The 27,702-nt window shown below is 43.6% G+C and overlaps 1 protein-coding gene across 1 annotated transcript in view; it reads left to right on the forward strand.

Moving 5' to 3' along the window:
- The first annotated feature begins 3,386 nt into the window (after positions 1-3,386).
- Positions 3,387-27,702, forward strand: part of COCH (cochlin) — a 189,165-nt gene continuing 164,849 nt past the window's right edge. The window contains exon 1 of the mRNA XM_073577804.1: positions 3,387-3,440. The gene's annotated coding sequence lies outside the window, so the exon portion shown is untranslated. The remainder of the gene's footprint in view (positions 3,441-27,702) is intronic.

Here is a 27,702-nt window from a genome sequence, read left to right on the forward strand (position 1 = left end):
CTGGTATAGCGGTGTGTTCGCTGGACTTTGATTCCTTTTTTTCTTTTTTAATGTCGTGGGTTCATTTTACACATATATACATTTTTTTCTTTATATTTCTATCATCCTTTTTCTCTTCTTCTTTTTCTTTTATCTGTCAAAACATAATAAAGATTTGTTTTTAACTAGAGAATGTTTAACCTTTATGAACTCTTGATGCTTGAATCACTTTGATCTTTGACCTTTTGCGGCGCTCCTCGTGTCTCTGAGGGCGCCAAATTTGAATCCTGTATGTATAAATGTGATGACAGCTCTCTGTAGTTATGTATCTACCCCTGAAGAAGAAGCGTTACGCTTCGAAACGCGTAGGGATTAAAGGGTTAACTTTTTTAACCTTGTGTGGTTATTGAATTCGTCTGGCAGCGCACTCAAAGTCCAAGAATTTATTCCTTATTGAATTTTTTCTTACATAGACATATCTGACTGGTGACCATCACATCCCCTAAAGCAGCCAACAATATATCAAAATATCCAGACTGGAGTTTAACATTTACATGACATTTCTGGGAATATACAAAGCTTTTTAAGGGATTATGTTCACTGACTGACCATGCTATGGACCAGCTACTCTAATCATTGCCTCGGTTTCTTATAGAAAATCTTTTACAAGGACCTTGATTTGTATATTTATTTTTTAACTACATGTACAGACTTTAAAAAAAATAGTCCAAAAAGTCTCCATGATTGAATTGGTCCATTGAATTCTCCAGTGGTCCACAATTCTTCCACAGTTATGAGTCTAAAAGATTCATTAAAAGTCAGCGTTTATTCAGAACCAAGGGGCAACACTTAAGAAATTGATTCACCCCAAATTTTCAACCCAATTTTTAATTTTGTACTTTTTTTTTTCTCAGTTTCTAAGAGCCATAACTTTTTTTTTCATTTATACATCAATTTCTTTTTAGCAGGATGAGTTTTACTTTTGAGTGACATGCATGGTGATCCGGGGGGAGACAGGACACTACAGCTCACCTAATTCATGATGAGCTATGTCATTCCCTACACCAGAAATCTCACTCCACTACCTGACTGGAGTGAGATTTCTGGCACATTCCACTCATACACTACAGATTCCTGAAGAGGTGTGCTCCTTTTCATGGATTAGGAGCATCTAATTCCATTTTGCATCCCTCATTAAGACCGGCGTGGATTGGACCCATAGTTGGTACCAAAGGCCAATGCAGAGTTGGCATAGTGATATGGCAGAGTAGTCTCAGAGATATAGCAGATTTTTTTTTTTTTTTTTTTTAGAGTACAATGGAATTCTGGCACAGTGGTATGTATGGCAGAGACTCAGTGATATAGAAGAACTGAGTTTGCAGCAAACTCCAAAGCAGAAGTGACACAGCAGTAACAGATATAGCAGAGCTGGATATGTCAGAGAGTTCTAAAACTATGAAGTAGTCCACAGTAGCAATATGGATAATGACTACCTGAATACTCAGGCAGCATCCCACATGAACCTGCCTATATAGCGAGTGAGGTGTCCTCCACACGAGGAAGATATGAGACAACCATTAAAATCCTCATTGATAATATGCCAAGATGTGTGACTGTGGGTATTTCTGCTCGTGGCGCTCAGACTCTATACTGAATAAGGCAAAGTGCTTTGAAAACGTTTCCATTCTTCATCATTTGTATTGTACTCACAGTGCAGGAATGAATTTGTCACATGGATTTATGTCTTTTTACATCAATTAAGGAATTTGCTCCTAAGGCCTTGTGGGGGCATCACAACACAGAACCAGACCACAATCAGAGGACAATAAAATTTTCACTCCTTAGGCCTGTTTCAGACTTCCGTCGTTGGCGGTCAGCTGAAATCCACCAAAGGTTAGTAGCAACTTATCTGCCTCCATTGAGTGACGGATGTCAGCGGTCCACGTTGGAGTAAGGATCCGTGGGAGGAGGCTAGCGGCGAGATTTAAAGCGACCGCGGCATGTATCAGGCGAGATTGCGCGGGGGCCGTGAGTTGGAGCCGAGATCGCGCGGGGCCGTGAGTTGGAGCCGAGATCGTGTGGCGGCCGTGAGTTGGAGCCGAGATCGCGCGGCGGCCGTGAGTTGGAGCCGAGATCGCGCAGCGGCCGTGAGTTGGAGCCGAGATCGCGCGGCCGCCGTGAGTTGGAGCCGAGATCGTGTGGCGAGAGAGAGATTTTTTGCGGCTCCCGAAATGGTTAAAATGCTTTCTGGAGTTAACATTCCGGGCATCCGCAGTTCAAAATAGCGGACCGTCAAACAAAAAAAAGTTGCAGGGTCCGTCTCATCCGCCCGGGAGCCGCTAAAATCTTGGCGGATCCGTAAAAAAACGGGTGGGACGGATGACCGTCAGTCAAAATCCGCCAATAAGTCTATGGGGGAAAAAACGGATCTGCCCCTTTTTTGGCGGATCCGTTTTTTAGAAATTGGCGGATTTTGACTGACGGCAAAAAACGGAAGTGTGAAACAGGTCTTATCTATAAACTGTTCCAATATTTATGGCCATAACTGTCTATCACTCCCCCATAATGATAATTCTGCTTCACGTCACTTGTCTTATCTATTGCGTTATTTCTGTGCTGTCTTGTGTATATATATATGTGATTCTTCAGATTCTGTATTAGTCTAGCCTGATGAAGAGACCTGAGTAGTCTGGAAAGCTTGCAATGTGTTACCATCTTTTCAGTTAGCCATTAAAGGTATCAACCACTGAGGACTCTCAATTCTAAATATTCTTCTATAATTTAGACTAAGTTTTAATCTAAGCCTACATATGTGGTCCAGTCCAATGAATTCAGACACAGCTAATGAAGAGCTTCAGCAAGGATGTAAATTTGTGCTCACTGCTCATTTAACTTCCTGGCTAATCAAAACATTCCCAAATGTTCCTAGAACCCATTTTCAGGGGAGGATCAACCTTTCTTAAAATTTGACAGACATCATAATAAATTTCATCATCTTTAGATGGCCATTTCCAGGTATTTTTATTCTTGCCATAGAGTTCCATGGTTTTCACTTTCACCTCATTGCGTGCAACCTCCGTAACCACTCCACGATATTTTCTGCTATCATACATTACTTCAACCCAGTCATCAACTTTGTATTCAATATCAGGGTACTTTAACATGAAAACCACAGAAAGAGGAAAGAATCCTCCAATATTTGAGAAAAAAACAAAACAGGCACTGCACTTTTTATCTTTTCAGGGTGCAGTTGGGATGAAGAGGTTGTGTACCATATCCTCTGCATTCCCTGTGTGAACACTGCCACATAAGGATTATTTTTTTGCACTGGTGTGCCGCACGGCCAATCCCTGATTGTAGGCTGGCTGTTTCATTAGGTATTATTGCACCTGTGCAGTTGCCATTTTACTTGGGTCCGCTGCTCCCTGTTAGTGCATTTGTATTGAGGCCTGTCTATACAGGTAAGCATCTCTGGCTGTTTTGGCTTTTTTCTCAAATATCAGGGTACTTGCAGTTATTAGCGTTGTAATAGACCATATTTTTAGTGCTTCTAAAGCCAATAAATATGCCTGCAAAATACCCTATGGCGTGAAATTTGGAAATATAATATATTATAAAGTATAATAATGCTTATAATATAAAGTAAAATGAACATCAAAATTATGATAGTCTGTAATTATTTCAAAAAGCTGACTAAGTGTTGTCCAAAAAATTGAAAGGCAGGTAACTTACATTGAAAAGCTGAAGTAACTTACGTTACAACACGTTTACTTCATACAGAAACTGTGAAACTTTTAGCAGCAACATGAAACTTAGTGAATAGTTAATACATTATGCAATATAAGAACTCTGCAAGTTACAACTTAATTTATGCTTAGTTCTCAATCCTACGAAAACTTTTTATCTTTTTGGTAACTTACGTTAATGAGAAAATGTCTACAATGGATATGTGCAAAATTTGTGGTAAACAATAATCTTACAGAACCAAAGATATTATAGTATTTTGGTTTCCTAACAGTACTTCTTTTATATTTACTGAACTTAAGTTATGCATGTTGCTAGTTAATAGTAATCCACTTACCAATATAGCCTGTTACTGTATGATTCCAGTAAGGTGTTCCCATGCAACCCTCTGCCATCTTGGAAATATATAGAATTTGAAAGAAACAGTGTTGCCACCTTATGCCATGTGTAATGAAGTACCAACTTACAAAAAATTAACTATTTCCAAAATATTTGAAAATTTTGAAAATCTTCCTACTCAGCATGGAATCGCCCTGCATGTGTTATCCACTAACTCCTTTTTACCTTCTGACCTTCTCTATTCTGTTAGTCCACAAAAATCTTACTGCACTTGGATGTCATTCGAGTACAGTCCGATGTTTTTCATGGACCCATAGATTTGGGACCCATCGAACGTGTGCACAGCCCCATAGAATATCATGGATACAACTGCTATCCATGAAAACGTCCGACAACAGGTTGTGTGCATGATCCCTGGGGAAAGCATTTTAGTGAGTGTCGTTTTGTGGCCCGTTTATGGGCACCTATTCCATTTTTTTACTGATGGTAAATTGTCAGACAATAATGCTGAGACAAGTGATTGGCTGTAGCGGCCCTATGCTACAGAGGTGACATGGGCCCGGCGGAGATGCAGTGTTGACTGTTCAGTAGGTAGGTACTGATCATTGCTTGAATAGAAACCACTCCATGTAATACTATTAATGTGCTGGGATTGTTTTTCATTGCAGAAGGTTTGGTGACAGTTCAGAAAGGAAACATTAAATGTCATTTAAGAGTCCAATAAATACCGAGAAGCTGATTTGTAACTGTGATCCTGTTTGTGCATGTAGCATGATATGTTCTGTTCTTTCTAATTTTCTGGTCCCGCTTTCATCCAGTTAACCACCATGAATTCAAATATATTTTGTCTTAAAAAAAAAAGCTTTAACTTACTGGAAATGTAATTTTCATCCGGTAACACGAATTCTTGTTTTTTATTGGTGTGTTTTGGACATTATTACATTTAAGGCCTTTTTTGTCCTTGCAATGTTAAGGGTATAGGATGTCTTTTTCAGGTCAGTCTACTCTGAAACCTACCTGAAAAAGACGTCCTGTAAAGGTGATCCACCCGTAACCTTCCTCCAGCTGCAGGCATTCAGCACAACTGTTTTACAGATGCAAATACAATTGATGTTAATGCTACCTGGGACAGGAGCAGAGGTGCTGTAGTCCCTGCGGCCCACGCAGAGGACGTTGTTATATGGTGATGTCATCGTGCGGACCAGCACCCAGGGAGCCTGGATTAGGCGAGTATAAGCTTTTTTATTTTTCTATTATTTTCCCAACAAACGGAGACTATTATACATAGGGCCTGTGGAGATATAAGGAGCTGGCTATGGGGACACACAGTCCTGCTCATTGTTATCGGCACCCATGAAGTATAAGTACACAATGTGAAATATCTCCTGAAAAAACGGAATCAAGTGAAACAGTTTTTTCATATAGAGCACTCTTGTTAACCCCTTGGTAAAGGGGCCAATTTTTTAAATTCTGACCAGTGTCACTTTATGTGGTAATAACTCTGGAACGCTTCAACAAATCCCATTGATTGTGAGAATGTGTTTTTTTTCGTGGCACATTATAATTTATGATAATGGTAAATTTAGGTTGATATGTTTTGTGTTTCTTTATAAAAAAAATATCAGAAACTTGACAAAAATGTAAAAAAAAAAAAAAAATTGGATTTTTCAAACTTTGATTCTCCCTGTAGGCTGGGGTCACACTGGCGATTAAAACGGACGAATGCAATGCGATAAAAAATTGCATTGCAATCGTCCCAATGTTATTCTATGGGGCAGCTCCCATCATGCAATTTTTAATCAGATCCGATCCTCGGACTGAGACAATCGCAGCATGCTGTGATTGTCACCGATTTTCGGATCGGATTCGACAATGCAGGTCTATGGGGGCGAGAAAAAATGGGAGTAAAAACGGACCCGATGTGTGAGTTGCGATAAAATCGCACCAAAAGCCGGCATTTTTTTTTCCAAAATACAGTAAAATCACAGTGTCCGGTTAAATAGAGAAACGAATTAATAGATCTTGACACATTAAATAAATATATATATTCATATATATTTCATACATGTCATAGAGACAAATTTATATATATATTTCTAATTCATACAGTTCTTCATAGAATAGCCGCTGAAACATTTGCCTGCTTTTGTATAATTATTCTCCTGCCCGACATGAAATGACACATGGTTTACATATAGTTAACCATTTCATGTTTTTTTATGTCTATCACTATTAATTATATGAGGGCTTGTGGGTAAAATTTTGGAGTTGTAGGGGTTCATTCGTTGTATTAAATTGCGGGTACTCCCGCTGACGTCACTGAGGCTGCAGGGAGTCCCCGCAATTTAATACAACGAATTAACCCCTTAAATGAACCCCTACAACTCCAAAATTTTACCCACAAGCCCTCATATAATTAATAGTGATAGACATAAAAAAAAAACATGAAATGGTTAACTATATGTAAACCATGTGTCATTTCATGTCGGGCAGGAGAATAATTATACAAAAGCAGGCAAATGTTTCAGCGGCTATTCTATGAAGAACTGTATGAATTAGAAATATATATATAAATTTGTCTCTATGACATGTATGAAATATATATATATATATATATTTATTTAATGTGTCTAGATCTATTAATTCGTTTGTGTGCGGAAACCTGTCATTGGGCTCCATTATATGTCCATTTAGCTATCCTGCGAGAAAATCTCGCAAGAAGGATGTCAAACGGATCCTTACATGCGATTAAAATCGCATCAATTAAGAAAAATCGCATCAAAAACGGATCACTGGTTAAGATACTTTTGTGTGATTTCGGACCGTTAAAATGGGGCCGATTTTTTTTATTCGTTGTGTGTGACTCCAGCCTTATCCAAATAGTCATACCACACAAAAACATTAATAAATAACATTTCCCACATGTCTGCCTTACATCAGCACCATTTTTAAAATTCTAATTTATTTTGTTAGCCTTTTAGGAAGTTTAAAAATGTAGCAGTAATTTTTCATTGAAATTTACAAAATTTATTTTTTGAGGGACCTATCCAGGTTTGAAGTGACTTTGGGGGTGCTATATATTGGAGACCCCAAACGTGATACCATTTTAAAAACAGCACCCCTGACATATTGAAAACTTCTGTCAGATAGTTTATTAACCCCTTCAGGTGCTTTCCAGGAATTAATGCAAAGTGGTATAGCAGGAATGAAAAAGTGTTTGTTTACCAACTAAATGTCGCTAACTTCTGAACTGACCGCTATAGCCGTGAGACTCTATGGCCGCTATTTGGCCATGAACTGCTATGGCAAACACCAGAAACACACAATCATGATCTCGGTGTGTCAATTAGATTAAAGCGGAAGCCCCCACAATCTATTAACCATTTATTTGATGTAGTCACTTTTGACAGCAGCAACTAAGGGGTTAAACAGACATGGACGGTGCCAACACTGATCGTTTGTGATACAGCAAATTGTCAGCTATAGTGTACAGCTGACAACTACTGGATTGTCACCTGTATGGGGATGATATTCTCTTATATCTCAGGTCAGTAAAAAGACGCATTTGCTGTTATTAAGGGGTTAAATACAAAGAGCAAATGATAAACAATAATTTAAAACAAAAAAAACAATTGGAGGGAAAAATAAAAAACCTAAAGCTGCTGTGATACTGGTATTGGCACACTTTATACTACATTGGTATGGAAACACAATTCGCCTCTGGTAAAGCATAAATGAGAATCACCTGTGATTAATTGTTGGTGTCCATGAATTAAAGGAGTTGTCCGGGCTTTTCACATAATCTCAGTACATATCTGGGCTGCAGAGTTATGACAATAAGTAATTTACTTTCTGTCACTAGTTTGCACGGTTTTCTAGATATTCTGAACAGAACGTCCAAGGGGGGGTGTTATGGCGTTGAAATGAGAACTAGTTGTAACCTCCTACTCTACTCCAAAAATGCCCTTTATAGCAAAAAACCCCACCCTCCATAGCTACAGGCCCTCCCCGTCCACATGAAGAAGCCCTCATCACACAGTAAGAATCCTCCCCCTCCAGCAGCCTCAGTGCAGAGAGCTGCTCCTCCCCCAGACACACACTGAACAGTGATCTATGGAAAGTGAAACTAGTGAGGAGGGAAAATCGTCCTGTATTCTGGGCCACTCCATGATTACAATACATAACTCATTATCAATAATTCCTTCCCTCACTGTCCCAGGCTGTTGGCAGCAGTGAGAACAGACTGTGTGATGGCCAGTGATGGGGGTCTGCAGCTTCTAATCTGCACAGGGGATGGCAGTCACTGATGTAATCTGTTGTGTGACAAAGCCTCCGCTGTGTGAATGAGACAGCTGTGCCACTGATGTCTTCACACAGCAGCAGATTTGGTGCAGTGTATGTGCGAAGCTCCACCAAACTCCCAGCAAGCTCCAGTGACCAGCACCACCCACTGCCCACTCATTGGCTGGCAGTAAACTGCACCAGCACTCATCTTTTTCATTATTCCAGCATTGGAAAGAACACAGCAGTGATCCTGTATTTGTGAAAGCAGCACAATACATACATTCACCCCCCAACACTTCACACTGTTACAGCTGCTGATTGGACAGGCTGCTCCCATCAGTATTTGTGTCATTAGAGACACAGTGCTCACACACACACTGCACCAAATCTGCTGCTGTGTGAAGACATCAGTGACACAGAGCTGTCTCATTCACACAGCGGAGGCTTTGTCACACAACAGATTACATCAGTGACTGCCATCCCCTGTGCAGATTAGAAGCTGCAGACCCCCATCACTGGCCAACACACAGTCTGTTCTCACTGCTGCCAACAGCCTGGGACAGTGAGGGAAGGAATTACTGATGAGTTATGTATTGTAATCATGGAGTGGCCCAGAATACAGGACGATTTTCCCTCCTCACTAGTTTCACTTTCCCTAGATAACTGTTCAGAGTGTGTATGGGGGAAGAGCAGCTCTCCTCTCTGCACTGAGGCTGCTAGAGGGGGAGGATTTGTTACTGTGTGATGAGGGCTGCTTCATGTGGACGGGGAGGGCCTGTAGCTATGGAGGGTGGGGTTGTTGCTATAGAGGGCATGTTTGGAGTAGAGTAGGAGGTTACGACTAGTTCTCGTTTCAATGCCATAACACACCCTCCCCTTGGACGTTCTGTTCAGAATATCTAGAAAACCGTGCAAACTATTGACAGAAAGTAAATTACTTATTGTCATAATTTTGCAGCCCAGATATGTACTGAGAATATGTGAAAAGCCCGGACAACCCCTTTAACCGATGAATGATGACTTCAGTATTTTAAAAAGCCACATGGTAGGCTCTTTTCCTTTGTCACAATGGTTGAAGACAAAGGAACTGTGTATAAGGCCATCTCCAAAGACCTTGATATTCCAGGTTCAACAGTGTGTAATGTTATTAAGAAGTTTGCCAAGCATATAACCATCAAGAACCTCCCTGGAGGTGGGGGAAAGAGGAAATTTGACAGGAGATGTCCTCGAAGGTTGGTGCGAATGGTGGAAAAACACCATGTCAAACATCCAGAGACCATAAGACCAACCTGGAACAGTCTGGGGTCATGGTTTCAACAATTACCATATGCTGCACACTAAACCATGTAATGCTTTATGGGCAAAGAAAAGACATAAAAAGGAACAACTAATCTTTGCCAAAGAGTACCTTGACAAACAGCAATCCTTCTGGGAAAATATTCTGTGCAATGAAGCTTACAAGGAAAAGAACACCCTACCATCAGTTAAGCAAGGTAGAGGATCCATAATGCTGTGTGGTTGCTTTGCTGTGTCTGGTACTGGAGGCTTTGACTGTATCACAGGAGTCAAGAAATCAGTGAATTATCAAGAGATTTTAGAGCAAAATGTCCTACCCAGTGTAAGAAATCTTGGTTTAGTAGATCATGGGTCCTCCAGCAAGACAATGACCCAAAGCACACAGGAATGGTTGAAAAAGAAAAAATGAACTGTTTTAAAATGGCCAGCAATGAGTCCTGACCATACCAATTCTTGTGGATAGTGGAGCTGGAATTAATTTGGTGGAGTCTCACTTTGTTCAGACCCACGGTCTGATCGGTGGGATGCTGGTGAGACCCAGTTCCATTCATGCGATTGACTCTGTCCTGCTCAGCCAGAGGAGTTTGACCCTAGTCATAGACAATATTAACCTGCATATAGGGATTCTTCATGATGAGTCCCTGTCGTGCTACATCTTGGAGGGTATTCCAACCTCCATCATCTTAGGCCTTCCCTGGCTGAAGAGGCACAATCCGGTCATAGATTTTTGGTCGGAGGACGTAGTGAGTTGGGACCAATCTTTTAAAGACTGTTGCTTGGGAGCTACGGTCTATGCCGTCCTTCTTAAACCTAGCCCTTCTTCTTCAGTGGAGGCAAATAAGGTGCTACCGGGGAATAGGGGCAGGATCCAACCCTCACCCAAGAAAATCCTAAGTCTTGGTGTCCTCTTAGGAGGAGGGATCAGGAGAGGGTGGTGGTTCCCCCTGAATGTAGTGAGGGTATCAGTTTGGTGACGGGGGGGGGGGACACCTCAGTGGTCTGTTCCTCAGGGAAATTACCATCTGTTGGCAAACATATGTGTGGAAATAGACGTTTCGGTACGGACCTGTGTATGAATGAGTGCATATGGTTGTCCACTAAAAACATCAAGTGGAGGTACGCATCTGGAACCTGGAGTTCTAGGGTGATCAGGCCATATCGGGTATCACGCGTTCTCAGCCCTAGGACCTTCCCGTTGGAGTTTTCCTGCAGGTACAGAACGTATATAACACGTCGTCGCTCTAGAGATTTGTTGCGCCTCCGGAGCTTACGTAATTTCCCTCCCCATCGGGCTGTGTTTGCCGTAAACCTGAGGATCAGGTGACTGTGGAGATGAATCCTAGTGGCTTGATGCATCGTCACCATACGTCATTTCCGGTGAGGTCCGGTGTTAAGGGTCCAGAGGCCCCTCATTGAAAGGTGGTTACTGTAACGATTCATTTTTGGATTCATGACACCTCTGCTTTAATTTAAACATTGTTTTTTTGCTTTCGTGCCAGCTAAGGTTAATGTCACTTTCCTTGATGGAAGCTGCTTTGCTGCTAGGTCAGCTGATGGGGGTGGTGACCACTCCCACCATCCTTTAAATAGTCACATGACGCATCAGCTGACTGTTGGTAATAGATTTATTCTATGAAGACCAGCCTAACAGTTTAGAGCTCTCTGGTACCAGTGGTTTTTCTGCTACTTCTGTGGAATTCGGTTTCCTGATTTCGTGTCATCTGCTATGTGGAGCTTGACGGCAGTGGCTGGAGCTAAGTTTCTTGTTCCCCTTTTCCTTGTCTGTCTTGTGCTTGTCACTACCCCCTGTGATTAAACCCTCTGCAGTGGTGAAGCTAGCGTGCTTGCCAGCCAGAGCACCTGCCAGGGTTTAGTGAGGTGACAGCTAGGGACTGGGCACGTGATGGCGGCAGGGGAAAGGACCCACATAAGGCATTAGAGGAGCTTAGGGATAGGCACAGGTCTTGTTATGAGGTGCCCCATCCCTCACTCCCTACTGTTAGGGCCTTCCTCTCCATTTTTCCATCCTGTTGTTGGTGTTTTTTGAGCCATCCGCTGGACCGACCATTATGGGTCGTGATTCTTAAGGGAAGGAAAAATTGATTATGGATCACACCCATCTGAAGCAGGTTCCCCTATATAAACACCTTTATCTTGTATATCTCATCTTATATATGCCTGGTCCTGGCTCAGGTTTCCAGGATGCCTAGATTGTAATATTAAAATTGCTGGTCTGTGACTGGATCGTTGGCCAATTTAAGAGCGACACCTTGCATTTTGCATACCTTGTGTCTCTAACCTTTATCCTTCACCTCCATTTACTAATTAGGAAATATCCAACCTGGCTACAATGACTATCTGCCAAATCTTTGAAGCTTGGCTCACCAGGCCAAGGTGTCACGATTGACACCTCAGTATCCTCATTGAAAAACCCCTTTTGGTTCTAAATTCCTATATTCCAAATACCTAAAGGTATACCCTTGTGTAGAGACTGTCCTGTAGATGCAGACTTAACTCTTGTTACTTTACTGATGTTATACTTTTCCCTTACAGTTGGGGTTTTCATCTACTTAAAACAGAGAAAACAAAAAATAAGACTTCAATTGAAAAACTCTTAGTCAAATTAAGGTTTTTGAAAAAGTTACAACATTTTTAAAAGTGAAAAAAAGAAAAATAATATCTTCATTTATGACAGGATAGAAAGTATGGTGTTTCAGTCAGACAAACCATAAATTCATGAAGGTCAATTTCAACATTCACTGAAGCTCTAAGCTTGATGTTTGGTAAGTGGCATAAATCATAATACCTGCTTTCCTGTCACACTTCTATTTGCCATTCTAATATTTCTTGAAGTAGGATATTTTTTCAGCCCTCAATAAACAATAGTCATCCAGGATTAGAAATGCATAGCTGAAGAAATACATCAGGATAAGACTTTTCCCACAAACAGCAACCTTGTACGCCTTCAGAGTCCTTCTGGATGGAGAAAGAAAAATGTGAAGAAGAAACGGAGAGTGGTGGTCATGGGGGATTCCCTGTTGAGAGGAACAGAAGCTGCTATCTGCAGACCGGATATAACTTCAAGAGAAATGTGCTGTCTTCCAGGTGCAAAAATTAAAGATGTGTCTGACAGGTGTGATGGTCAATGTGTGACTGGACACACTGCCTCCAGCAGGGTGAATTTCTATCACACACGTGACCCTGGATACACCGCATCCAGTAGGGCGAATTTAAATAATATAACATGCAGCCAGATACTCCGCCTCCAGCAGGCGAATTTCAGAATTACACGAGAAACTGGATACACCGCCTCCAGCAGGGCAAATTTAAATAATAAGGGGAAACACCAGGGAAACCGATACAATGGAGGGCCCTGCGATAGGGAGCGGGGACGTGGAGACCTCCTGCACTCCCCTGAGCCAGTCTCTACACACCTAACAATCCCTATACAGGCTCCGCATCTGTCACAGAGCTGGAACCTAAGAGCCATAGCTCGCCCTGCACCTAGCCCTTTCTAATGAAATGGACGGTGCAGAAACTAATCCCACCACTGCACTGAAACACACATAAGGGAAGTCACAAACAGGGAAACACCACTTAGCTTTGCTCTGTTGCTCTTGCTCCCAGCAACAGAGTCCACCACCAGAATGCAGCTTTCCTCCTGAAAAGCTGCCACCAAGCTCTGTCAGAGCTGCAAGGAAATCCCCTCTGTGACACCTTCCACACCAGGACTCTGACTGTGCTGCAAGGAACTCTCTCTAGCTTCTTCCTCCACCAAGGATGGTTGGAAATGACCACTATCACCAACAGTGATTGCAACACCTGACTCTCCTTTATAGCAGAGCAATCACACCTGCTTTATATTCACGTGCACTAAACTAAAGTAACAAGTGCAATGACCCTAACGGTCACCGGGGGGCAAAACTAGAACTGAAACCACCACAGTGCAATGACCCTAATGGCCACCGGGGGCAAAACTATCTTTAAGCACACAGCTTAAGGGAATAAAAAAAGGTTACTAGTGCATGTATCTGTCATAATCCAACCTGGATCATGACAACAGGATATCAGGACTCTTCAGACCTACAGATGACTACCCATTCCTGCTACTACATGTGGGGACAAATGACACCGCAAGAAATGACCTGGAAACCATCTGCAGTGACTTTGAAAACTTGGGCAAGAAAGTGAGAGAACTGGGAGCGCAGGTGGTCTTCTCTTCCATCCTCCCAGTAGATGGCCATGAAACAAGGAGATGGAATAAGATTCTGCAGGTGAACAACTGGCTACTAGTGTTGAGCGACTTTTGGTTTTTTAGGGTCGAGTTTCGTTTCATGAAACCCGACTTTTCCAAAAGTCGGGTCGAGCAAAATAGGCCGACTATAGGGAAAAGTCTGGGTCGTCCCGAAACACGAAACCCAATGTAAGTCAATGGAGAATTAAAGTCGGCAGTGAGAGGAGGACAGGAAACACACCAACAGTGCCCATTTGAATGCCAAAAGCATAAATTCTTGTTACTGAAGCTTGTCAACCTTAATTAACTTCATAATACTAGTTATGCACTGAAAAATGGGGGTTATTTGGCTATAGTTGTGGGGGGGGGAGGGCTGGCTCCAGGTTTTCGTGGGCCCAGGGCCAAAGAGCGCCCCTTTAACACATACCACAACTCATGATGCTCCGATACGGCAGAGAAATAGCAGTATAGTACAATGAAAAATACTTCACTTCTTACATCTCATGACTGATATCCATTTGAAAATTCTCCAATACCTCCAAAAACGGACAGTATATAACTCCATACAGTATTATGGCCAGCGCTTAGTGCACTATACAGAGTAATGAGGCCCATATATTTCTCCATACGGAATCATTATTCCCATATAATGTTTCAAACCGTATATGATGAGCTCCACATAATGCTACAGCATATGTTGGTCCCAATGGATGAAGCTCCACTGTCTTATGGGCCCAAATAATGCTCCATATACAGTCATATGTAAAAGTTTGGGCACCCCTATTAATGTTAACCTTTTTTCTTTATAACAATTTTGGTTTTTGCAACAGCTATTTCAGTTTCATATATCTAATAACTGATGGACTCAGTTATATTTCTGGATTCAAATGAGGTTTATTGTACTAACAGAAAATGTGCAATCTGCATTTAAACAAAATTTGACCGGTGCAAAAGTATGGGCACCCTTATCATTTTCTTGATTTGAACACTCCTAACTACTTTTTACTGACTTCCTGAAGATGATGCTGCAGGTCTTTGGAGATGGTCTGTGGATTGTCCTTGACTGTTCTCACCATTCTTCTTCTCTGCCTTTCTGATATTTTTCTTGGCCTGCCACTTCTGGGCTTAACAAGAACTGTACCTGTGTTCTTCCATGTCCTTACTATGTTCCTCACAGTGGAAACTGACAGGTTAAATCTCTGAGACAACTTTTTGTATCCTTCCCCTGAAAAGCTATGTTGAATAATCTTTGTTTTCAGATCATTTGAGAGTTGTTTTGAGGAGCCCATGATGCCACTCTTTATAGGAGAATCAAATAGGAGAACTACTTGCAAGTGGCCACTTGAAATACCTTTTCTCATGATTTGATACACCTGGCTATGAAGTTCAAAGCTCAATGAGGTTACAAAACCAATTTAGTGCTTCAGGAAGTCAGTAAAAAATAGTTGGGAGTGTTCAAATCAAGAAAATGATAAGGGTGCCCATACTTTTGCACTGGTCAAATTTTGTTTAAATGCAGATTGCACATTTTCTGTTAGTACAATAAACCTCATTTGAATCCAGAAATATAACTGAGTCCATCAGTTATTAGATATATGAAACTGAAATAGCTGTTGCAAAAACCAAAATTGTTATAAAGAAAAAAGGTTAACATTAATAGGGGTGCCCAAACTTTTACATATGACTGTATAATGGGCCCCATTTCTACTGCTCTAGTGTATAATGGGCCCTGTAAATGCTGCTCCAGTGTCTGATGTCCACCTTTGGAATGCTCCAGTGTATGGTGCGCCCCATATATCATTCACCAGAGTATAGTGCTCCCCAAAAATTGCTGTCCCAACACTGAAAACAATTACATAAGTCTCCTTGCTAGGGAATCCCTGCACTACTCTGAACTCCTTGTCATCCCCATCTTCCATCTCACTGCACTTGGCTGTTTAGGCCCTCCCACCGGCAGAGACACTTTTGCGCACTATGCGGTGTCCTGTGCCAGTGCCATCGCCCATGAGTATGCCACCCACCTGCTCAAGGAACCTGCACTTTCATCTGCACCTTCCTCTTTGTCACCGTGTAAGGTGGTATAGTATGCGGGAAGGGGAACCTGAGTTTCCTCTGGGTCAGATTCTGGCAGTGTAGAGTGCGAGGGGAATATAGTGGTCTGGGTCAATGTACCAGCAGCATCATCCAGCAGTGGCTGGGCCTCAGTGCACTTGTGGCGTCCCCAAGAGTACGGTCGCCACTGTGGCATTGCCTTCCTCCTAGGGAGTGTGTTGTCAAGCTTGGGAGCAACGAAGGATCTCTCTAGCAGTGAAACCAACACACAACACATTTCCCACTCCAGGCCAGCAGGGAGACCTCTGAACCTGACTGCTGAGGAGCTGCTCTCTGTGGTCAGGAGGAGGTAAGTTAGGGCACTCTGTGCAGGGAAGGGGAAGTGTGTGGACGTGAGAAGGGGACCTGGAGGATGAGCAGAGTTAAGGCTCACTCCTAGCTGGAGCGCATGGTCTGGATTCCGGTCTCCGAGTTTGTAGGGACACTGACGTTCCTGCAGCAGAAACCGGGGGAAGTAGCAGCTATAAATGCTCTGTACCCAACTAAGGCTCGGAGGCCCCAGCATCGACGTGTGCGAGGCAGAAGGAAAAGGCTACAGCTGTCTGCCATACAAGTAAAGTCTGAGGAACATCTGTTAGACAGGAGGCGTTACAGTGAACCACGATCCTGTGAGTGCTTCCCCCACAAGCGCTAGAAAGGAGACGTTCAGGAAGGTACATGTTGGCGGAGTGTTGGAAGGGAGCTTTCCATTCTGGTCCCGGAGGTTGGCAGAGGTCCTGACCCGGAGGACACAGCACGGAGGCAGGCATCTGTGTAACCTGCAGACTGTGAGTAAAGCTTTGGAACTGCATGCTCTGGTGTCCTACAGTTATTCCAGCACCGCTACATCTGGGTACCAGCACCTACACTGCCTGTGCCTTTCCCCCATCACTACATCTACACTTCCCTGGGACTCCAGCTCCACCTGTGGGGAGCTTCACCATCTTTGCTGCAGAACACCATCAGTCCCAGAGGATCTGCATGCAGCGTCGGCCTAACATCTATGTTGCCGAACACCACAGGTGGCGTCAAACTATCTATATAAACTCTTTATCATTATACCACGCCACTTACATGGGCGCCCAGGGCCACCGTCCGGGTCACCGCTGCTGTGACACATCCCACTGACACCGGCCCGGTACCGAGTACCCCGCAGCCCTGGGAGGGCGACCCATATGCCGACTGCTGATCAGGCGGCGTTATTCCCACGAACCTCCAAACAGCGTCCCTGAAGGCAAAGTTTTTGGTTTCCGGGGGCAGTATGATTTCAAAGCTGAAACTTAATGTCCAAAAGGGCACCACCAGGAGTGGAGCCTGTGGCTTAATTGGACTGCACCCGGGAAACCACTACCATACAAGCTACAGAAAAGATGGACAGATTGCAAGCTTTGTCGATTCTGTGTGTGGTGTGGTATGTCCGTTTGTAGTTGTGCTAGCGATTTCTCAGCTTTATTCCGTTAACGACCGAGACTCCGGCATGGCCCCGCGGTACGCGTCAAGCTTACTAGAGGGATACGCGAGGCTGTGGCACGTGAGATCGAGCAATAACAGGTCTAGCATTCCAGTACATGTCCGGGGCTGCATGCACGCTACACTGAAAGGACCAGCTTTTGTCGCTTAGAGGTGCAGATAACCTGCTGAACTCCGTTAGTGATGGGGATCTGGGATTCAGATTATTCCCCGCGAACGATGATTTCCCAGTAAGTTCAGGTCAACCGCAATTCCGGAGTTAGGCCTAACCGTCATTCCTGAAAAAATTATGTGTCCAAACCACAGGTGCTGTAGCTTGCTTAACAGCTCGGCAGCCGTTCTCAGGCCCAGTATGGCTTCAACAACATTGTAGAAAGTTTATAAAGGGTACAGTTTCACCGGATAACACGTGTATATATGTAGTCTAGTTTACACATTAAAAATATATGTCTATAGATCAGGAGGCAGACTCAGATGTTCTAAGGCCCAGTATGGATTTGACCAGATTGTACAAAGTTGAGAAAGGGTACTTTATCATTGGATAGCAGGTATATATAGCATAGTTTAAACATGTAAAATCTCCGTGTTCTCAGTATGGATTACACAGCAATCTAAAAAGTGGAAAAAAGGAAATGCATTTGAGGCGTACACAACTATATACTTTTGGTGTTATTTTTAAATCTTCATATATATTTCTGTCTCAGTAATACAGTCCAGCCTTTCCGCAATAGGAAATGAGATGCATACAATTAGTGACATAAAGGCTATTGATTGCAGAAATCTAGGAATTATTATTCATGGGAAAAACTTCTGTCACAATTCTCATAGGCGATGCTGACCCTCAATTAATTTGTGTGTTGAGAGAGTGAAAACATTTTTTTGTGAATAAAGTCTTGCTGTATCGCACTTCCGTTGATTCCATCACTGTTAATCATCTCAATCCAATTTTTATCACAGGGAGCGATGTAAACATGGTGCTCACTGGCTATCATGATCTGTCACGTAACTTTGGAGTGCAAAAGACAGAAGCCACAGGCCGTAGGCGATTCTATTTGATTGGCATGAGAGGGCACATTTTGAAATGTGCGCCGGAATGTCAAACGTTTGTGAGTAGGAAAACTGTGAAAGCTGATGATAAACCACCACTGCATGTAATTGTGAGTCGACGTCCATAAGAAATGGAAGCCACTGATCTGGAGCTAGAGCCCGGCCAGCAGGACAGGGCATAGCTACATCTTAACCATCATCTTTCAGTTCAATCAATTTGTAGTGGCAGTCCCAGTGAAGGATTTGACAGCCCAGACTACACAGCGGAGGAGCAGGGAGAGGTAAACATTGCAAATGCTGGGGCCCTGCCCAAGCAAGGGGGGCACACTCGTGGGCGTCGGTACTGGCACTGGGCCCCTCATAGTATGGCGGTGTGTCTGATGGCGGGTGTGCACCACCACTGTCAGAGACACTTGATTGCACTATGAGGGACCCTATGCCAGTGCCCGCGCCCAAGAGTCGGCCTACCCACCTGTCCAGGGCAACGGCACTCGCACGGTTTTGTACGCTAGGTGGTGACCCCGGCCATGGGGGGGGCTCCCACTTAGGGAGGTTTACAAAGTGGCATATGTAGATGTGGGTCATTCAGCTGCTGCAAAAGGCGAAATAGGTCAAGTTCGCGGAATAGGAGGAGGACCAAAGCAAGCCATTTTTCTGGCAACCTATGTGTCATCAAGGGAAGGTGGGACAAAATCCTTGGAAACCCATGCATGGTTCATTTTAATGAAGGTTAGATCATCCACATTTTGGGTTGACAGACGGGTCCTTTTTTCTGTCAGGATTGATCCAGCTGCACTGAAGACTCCTTCCGATAGCACACTTGCAGCTGGGCAAGAGAGCTCCTGTAAGACATATTGTGCCAATTCAGCCCAGGTGTCCAGTTTAGCGGTCCAATAGTCAAAGGGGAATGATCTGTGCGGGAGAACATCGATATGGGAGGAAAAGTAGTTGTTAACCATAGTTGACAACTGCTGTCTCCTGTCACTTTCCATCGATGCAGCATTACCAGTTGTGTGAGCAGTCCGTGAAAAATCAGTCCACAACATTGTCATGAAACCCCTGTCTCCAACGCCACTTCTGCTGTGTGCACCACGAACACCTCTGCCAAGCTGCCCCCGGCCCATACGGCTCGTGTGAGAACCATCACCGCTGCTGTGTGCTGGGAATGCCTCAAGCAACCGATTTACCAGAGTTGCTTGTTTATTAGCCAATATTAGGTCAAGGTTCTCCTGTGGCATGATGTTTTGTAATTTGCCTTTATAGCGTGGATCCAGGATGCTGGTCAACCAGTAGTCGTCATCGTTCATCATTTTGGCAATGCGGGGGTCCCTTTTTAGGATCTGCAAGGCATAATCTGACATGTGGGCCAATGTTCCCGGTGTCAATGATGCACTGCGAGTGCTGGGTGGAGGAGCACTTTCTGGCAAATCCACATCCCTCCAGTCACGCACAAACCCTGTACCAGACCTTGCCACGCCAACATTTTCACTTGCCCCACGAGATGCATCCTCCTCATCATCATCCTCCTCCTCCTCTTCTTCCTCCACCTCGTCCAGGAGAGGTCCCTGAGCAGACAATGGCAGAATGTCATCAAGGATTCCCTCCACCTCTTCCTCCTCGTCAACATTGGCTGCAGACGCCTGCTCCTTAAGGTGCGTCAAAGTTTGTATGAGCAGACGCATAAGTGGGATGCACATGCTTAGGATGGCATCGTCTGCGCTTACCAGCCGTGTGCATTCCTCAAAACACTGAAGGACTTTACAGAGGTCTTTCAGCTTCGACCACTGCACACTTGTCAACTCCATGTCTGCTCTCAAAGTGCCTGGCCGTGTATCCTCCCACAAATGCATTATGGCCTGCCTCTGCTCGCACAGCCACTCAACCATGTGCAGGGTGGAGTTCCACCTTGTTGCAATGTCGATAATGAGGCGGTGGTTGTGAAGGTGGCGCAATCGCTGCAGCTTCTGCATACGAATGGAGTGTACAGGCGACTGGCGGATATGCGAGCACAGTCTTCGCACCTTCTGGAGCAGGGCTGTTAACTCCGGATAATTATTGAGGAAGCACTGCACCACCAGGTTCAAGGTGTGAGTCAAGCAAGGTATGTGGCTGAGTTTTGAAAGGGCTATGGCTGCCACAAAATTACGGCCGTTATCACTAACTACCTTGCCTGCCTCAAGATGTACACTGCCCAGCCATGACTCAGTTTGTCGATGAAAGTACTCGGCCAGCACCTCGGCGGTGTGTCTGTCGCCCAAACACATCATATGCAACACAGCCTGCTGACGCTTTCCACTAGCTGCTCGATAGGGGGACACCTCGTGTGCAACAGTGGCAGCTGCAGATGGAGTGCTCGTATGACTGCGCTCTGTGGACGAGCTTTCGCTTCTGGAGGAGGAGGAGGAGGAGGGTCGAACGCCTACAGCCAACTGTTTCCTATACCGTGGGCTAGGCAGCACTGTCCCACCACCGCTGTCCCCTGTGGACCCTGCATCCACCACATTAACCCAGTGCGCAGTGATGGACACGTAATGGCCCTGGCCATGCGGACTGGACCATGCATCAGTTGTGAGGTGCACCTTTCCACTCACTGACTGCTTGAGTGCATGGACAATGCGGTCTTTCACATGATGGTGGAGGGCTGGGATGGCTTTGCGAGAGAAGAAGTGGCGACTGGGTAGGTCATAGCGTGGTACTGCATAGGCCATGAGTTCACGGAAAGCTGCGCTTTCCACCAACCGATAGGGCATCATCTCTAACGAGATTAGTTTGGCAATGTGGGCGTTCAAACCCAGTGTACGCGGATGAGAGACTGAGTACTTTCTTGACCTACTCATAGTGTCTGGGAGGGTGAGCTGGACTTGAGAGCTGCATATGGTGGAAGTAGCGGTGGACAGGGCGGACTGAGAGAGGGTTGATGATGGTGATGGAGTTGGTGTTCTTTCTGATGGCCTAGATTCAGTCTTTCGTTGATATAACAGTGGGATTCCCTGACTGCTGTGGCCTTGCAATGACACCTCAACATTTGCTGCTGTGCTAACCAGTGGGCTTACAGTGGGGGAAACAATGTAGCGTTGCTGACTACCTTCCTTGTGATCAGTTGCACATGTGGTACTTGAGGTTTGGTGTTGTGTCCACGCTTGCAAGTGCATGCTGGTTAAATGTCTAAGCATGCAACTGGTATTCAAATTTTTCAGATTTTTCCCTCGGTCAAAGGTCTTTGCGCACTTCTTACAGATAACCGTGGCCTGATCATGAGGATTTTGTTCAAAAAAGTGCCACACTGCACTCTTCCTACTTTGGCAGACATTTTGCAGCCTAGCACGCTGTGATATTTTGACCCTCTGGACAAGCTGTCCAGCAACTCTTTTGATTTTTGGAACCTGTCTTTGGAGTGCTCCGGGCCTGCCAGATAACAGCTGTTGCGATGTCGATGTCTGCTGTGGATGCTCCTCCTCCTCATCTGAGCTATCGGAAGCAGCACCCTCTTCCCCCAATGGATGCCAATCTGGGTCAACAACTGGGTCATCCATCACCTCCTCTTCAATGTCATGTGCACCTTCCTCTGTGTCACCGTGTATGGTGGTATAGTGTGCGGGAAGGGGCACCTGAGTCTCATCAGGGTCAGAATCTGTCTCTGTACACTGCGAGGACAATGTAGTGCTCTGAGTGAATGTACCAGCAGAATCATCTATCAGTGGCTGTGCATCAGTGCACTCCATGTCAGATTCATGTTGGCCTGGGTAATTCACCATTTCACTTGATAATCCAGGCATGGTATGTGAAAACAGCTCCATGGAGTAATCGGTAGTATGGCCTGCGTCATCCTTCAGTCTTGGTTGGGGTGAAGGACACAAGGAAAGGTGTGGTTCATGAACATGAGCCTCCAATGACGACTCAGTGCTTTTATTTTTTACAACTTCAGAAGAGGAGGCGATAGAGCTGGAGGCTGAGTCAGCAATGTAAGACAAAACTTTTTCCTGAAGCTCTTGCTTTAAAAGCGGTTTGCCAACTCCTAGAAAACTAAGCCTTCGAGGCCTTGTGGAGCCAGACGATGACGCAGGCTCAACACCTCCTGCATTCGGTCCTATTTTGCTTTTGCCACTACCATCAGATCCACCACCAACACCATCATTACCAGCTGCCAACCCCCGCCCAATTCCACGGCCTCTTCCACCAGCCTTCCTCATTTTTGGTAGAAATGTAGACAAAATCCAACAAACTATACCGTAATGTAAAACAAGGTACAAGGTGTCTATAGGACAGGGGAGATTTTGAATTTCTGCACACACTTGTGGACACTGGACACTTTTGGATTGTGTGAGGCCCACTGAATATCACAGTGCTATGTCACAGGCTCGATGTCGCAGGTGTAAAAAATGTCACTAGAGGATAATGGAGATTTTGAATTTCTGCACACACTTGTGGACACTTTTGGATTGTGTTAGGCCCAGTGAATATCACAGCGCTATGTCACAGGCAGAAATTGGCTAGTGTATGGCAAACTACAAGGTGTATATAGAATTGGGCAGAATAGGAATCTCCCTAGAGTGTAGGTCTGTAAGAACGGAACAAGTCCTCGACTTATCCTTACAGAGCGACACACAGCTTCACTGTGGCCGTGATAACAGCCGTTACACGGTACTGAGAGAGGAGCGTGCACGTAGACGGCTGTCCGGTGTACGTAAAATTGTCAAGTTCCGTGTTTTTAAGTATACGGACTGACACACGCTGTCTCTCTATAGTTTTGAATGTGATCAAACAGCAAATATATTTAACTGTTTGAAAACTAGACAAAACTAGAAGGTGCAGGTCTGTAAGAACGGAACATGTCCTCGACTTATCCTTACAGAGTGACACACAGCTTCACTGTGGCTGTGATAACAGCCATTACACGGTACTGTGTGATTGTGAGGAGTGTGCACCGCTGTATGGTGTGAAAAAAATGCAAGCTCAGTACCTCACCAGGACAAAAAAAAAAATTGGGATTGCTTTTAAAAAAGCAGTTTGCAGAGCAGTGGGTAAACAGCAATGCAGCCGTCAGGAAGCCTTAGAAGGCAGCCTAACAACCAACACCGCTGATCCAGCAAAATATAGCCTCCACTTGCACTGCACACACAGTGACTGGTGTGTTGTACAGGCAGAAGCAGTTTTTGGTGTCTTCTTCCCTGCCTAATGCTCTCCCTACAAAATCAGCAGCAGCAGCAGCTCTCCCTATTCTGAGATCAGCATGAGTAACATGGCGGTCGCCGTGCACGCCCTTTTATACCCCCTGTGACCCCCACCAAAGCAAGCCAATCACTTGCATGCCCTTCTGAAAGATGGTGGTGACCCCTGCCTATGTCATCACGTTGCCCACAGTGTCCGTGGATCCTGATTGGCTGAAAAAGAGCGCAAAACAAACTTTTGAAACGCGACTTTGGCGCTTAAGTCGCCGACCTCGTGGCCGACCTCATCCAAGGGTCGGGTTTCGTTTCATGAAACCCGACTTTGCCAAAAGTCGTCGACTTTTGAAATTTTTCGACCCGTTTCGCTCAACTCTACTGGCTACGTTGATGGTGCCGTCAGCAAGAATTTGGATTTCTGGATAACGGAGTGAGTTACCTATACGATGGACTACTTGCTAGAGATGGGGTGCACCTTACGAAGACTGGAAAACAGGTATTTGGAAGTCGCCTTGCTACACTCATCAGGAGAGCTTTAAACTAGAACAATGTGGGAAGGGAAGCAAAAGGCTAGAAAAAGCCATACACCTGACAAATACTTTTGAGAACTCTGCTATTAGAAGTGGAAAGGAAGAACAAAGACAAAAGAATCTAAATAATAAAAATATTGGAGAAAGAGAAACCAATCACAAACTAAAATGTTTCTATACTAATGCACAAAGCATGGGGCAACAAACAAGGAGAACTGGAACTACTAACACAGGAAAAGAAATATGATGTCATTGGAATCACTGAAACTTGGTGGGACGATACACGTGATTGGAATATAAGGCTAGAAGGATACAACTTATTTGCAAGAAACAGACTTGATAAATGAGGAGGAGGTGTCGCATTGTATGTTAGAAACGCGTATATCTGCACAGAGATTGAAGCTTCAGAGACTGGGAGTTCTGTGGAAACTGTTTGGGTAAGAATACAAGGACAGAACAATGGAAAGGACACCATTTTAGGCATTTCCTACAGGCCGCCTGTGCAAGCTGCAGATATGAATGAACTCTTTATGCATCAAATGGCCAAGTTCTCCAAAAAATATGACATGGTTGTCATGGGAGATTTCAACTATCCAGACATTTGTTGGGAATCTCTCTCAGGCAAAACTAACAGGTCAAGGAAATTCTTATCCTCTCTTGCTGACAACTTTATCTTCCAAAAGGTAGGGGAGAAAACAAGGGGATCTGCTACCTTGGATCTAATCCTTATAAACAGGGAGGAAATGGTTGAGGAGGTAAAAGTGGCTGGGACCCTAGGAGGTAGCGACCATGCTATTTTAGAATTTTGGATAACTAGAGGAGGAAGACCTGTGAAGACTCAGATGTCAAGGTTAGATTTCAGAAAGGCAGATTTTAAGGGATTCAGAAAGAGAATTGGAGGGATCCAATGGCTGGATATCCTTAAAGACAAAAATGTCCAGGAAGGATGGGAAATCTTGAAAAATGAAATTCTCAAAGCACAGTTGTTAACAATTCCGAAAAGAGGGAAGAATAGGAAGCATTTAAGGAAACCAGGATGGATGAACACAGAACTTAAGCACATGCTAAAAAGGAAGAAAGAAATGTTTATAAAATGGAAAGAGGGAGGCATATCTAAAGAAGAATATAATGCTGTCTGCAGAACCTGCAGGGCACAAATCAGATTAGCTAAAGCTGACAATGAATTGAGGCTTGCAAGAGACGTCAAAAGCAATAATAAAGGATTTTGGGGATATGTCAAAAGTAAAAGAAAAGTCAAAGTTGCTATAGGATTTTTACAGGATGAAAATGATGAAATGGTAAGACAGGATGTTGAGAAGGCCGAACTTTTAAATTCCTATTTTGCATCTGTTTTCTCAGAAAGGAAATGTAGCAGCAACTGTTCTTCACTGTCCTATTAAGGGAATAGAAGAATCCAGGATATCTATAAACAGAAAGATAGTGAGGAAACACTTAGCTAACCTAAATGAATTCAAGTCTCCAGGTCCAGATGAATTACACCCCAGAGTACTGAAGGAGATAGCAGAAGAAATTTTTGAACCCCTCTCCATAATCTTTGAAAATTCTTGGAGAACAGTAGAAGTCCCAGAAGACTGGAGAAGAGCAAATGTTGTTCCTATCTTCAAAAAGGGGAAGAAGGTGGACCCAGGCAACTATAGGCCGGTGAGTCTGACTTCTATGCCAGGAAAGATCTTTGAACAAATTATTAAACAACATGTATGTCAGTACCTGGATAAGAATGACATGATTAAACAGAGTCAGCATGGGTTTGTAACTAATAAGTCATGTGAGACTAACTTAATTTCCCTCTATGACGGAATTACTGATTGGGTGGATCAAAGAAATGCTATAGATATAGTATATCTTGACTTCAGCAAAGCATTTGACAAAGTATCTCAAACAATCCTTATTGAAAAAATGACTAAGTATGGAATGGACAAGGCAACTGTTAGGTGGATTCATAACTGGCTTAGTGATCGGACCCAAAGAGTGGTCGTAAATGATTGCACATCCAGTTGGAAGAATGTCTCAAGTGGGGTACCATAGGGCTCTGTCCTGGGCCCTGTATTGTTCAACATCTTTATCAACGATTTAGATGAAGGAATTGATGGTAAACTGATTGAATTTGCTGATGACACAAAGCTAGGAGGGATAGCTAATACTAAAGAAGAGAGAGAGGATTCAAAAAGATATAAATAAACTGGAGCAGTGGGCAGCAACTAACAGAATGGTTTTTAACAGGGAAAAATGCAAAGTACTACATCTGGGCAATAAAAATGAAAAAAGCATATACAGAATGGGAGGAATAGGGCTAAGCAACAGCACATGTGAAAAAGACTTGGGTATACTAATAGATCACAGACTGAATATGAGTCAACAGTGTGATGCAGCAGCAAAAAAGGCAAATGCAATTCTTGGATGTATTAACAGAAGCATACAGTCTAGATCACGTGAAGTCATTATTGCCCTCTACTCCTTTTTGGTCAGACCTCATCTGGAATACGGTGTCCAGATTTGGGCACCACATTTTAAAAAAGACATCAACAAACTGGAGCAAGTTCAGAAAAGAGCGACCAGAATGGTGACCGGTCTGCAAATCCTGTCTTATGAGGAAAGGTTGCAGGATTTGGGAATGTTTAGTTCAGAAGAAGACTGAGAGGAGACTTAATAGCTGTCTACAAATATCTAAAGGGCTGTCACATTGCAGAAGGATCATCTTTATTCTCATTTGCACAAGGAAAGACTAGAAGCAATGGGATAAAACTGAAAGGGAGGAGACACAGATTAGATATTAGAAAAAACTTTTTGACAGTGTGATCAGTGAGTGGAGCAGGCTGCCATGAGAAGTGGTGAGTTCTCCTTCAATGGAAGTCTTCAAACAGAGGCTGGACAGACATCTGACTGGGATGATTTAGCGAATCCTGCATTGAGCAGGGGGTGGGACCAGATGGCCCAGGAGGTCCCTTCCAACTCTATGATTTCTATCAAAACAATGCAACATCTGTACAAAGATTGTATTTGGTAAAGCAACTTTCCACTATACACTTCAATTAAGCTTATCTGTCATACTAAACACAACCCGCTGGCCGATGTTGCAGTGATGGTGTCAGGGTATAATTTGATGTTGCGTTTTTTTTTGTTTGGTTCTATCAATTGATAAAAAGATTATGGGCCTAATTCATTACTGCATTAGCGGTTGTTTTCTTGTTGAGTTTTTAGTGTTTTGCCCCTTTTTTTTGTTTGCGCCATATTAATCTTTCCATGTTTGTTTTTTTTATTTATTTTTATTCTTGCCATTATGGGTGGAGTTTAGGCTTTCCAGATGTTTTCACCATTTGAGACTTTTTGGAAAGTCGCTATAAAATTGTCAGAAATGTATTCCACTCCCCCGTACAGTGATTTTATATCAAATGTTGCAAAAAAAGGTTTAAGACAAAAATAAATACCATTTTTTACTTTGTGCAAAATTTATGAATTGCATGTGTCAGTTTGACGAATTTGGTGTAAAAGTGCAACCAATACC

This window comes from Dendrobates tinctorius, unplaced genomic scaffold (genome assembly GCF_039654945.1).
Source record: "Dendrobates tinctorius isolate UK_male_01 unplaced genomic scaffold, ASM3965494v1 ptg000057l, whole genome shotgun sequence".
NCBI lineage: Eukaryota > Metazoa > Chordata > Amphibia > Anura > Dendrobatidae > Dendrobates > Dendrobates tinctorius.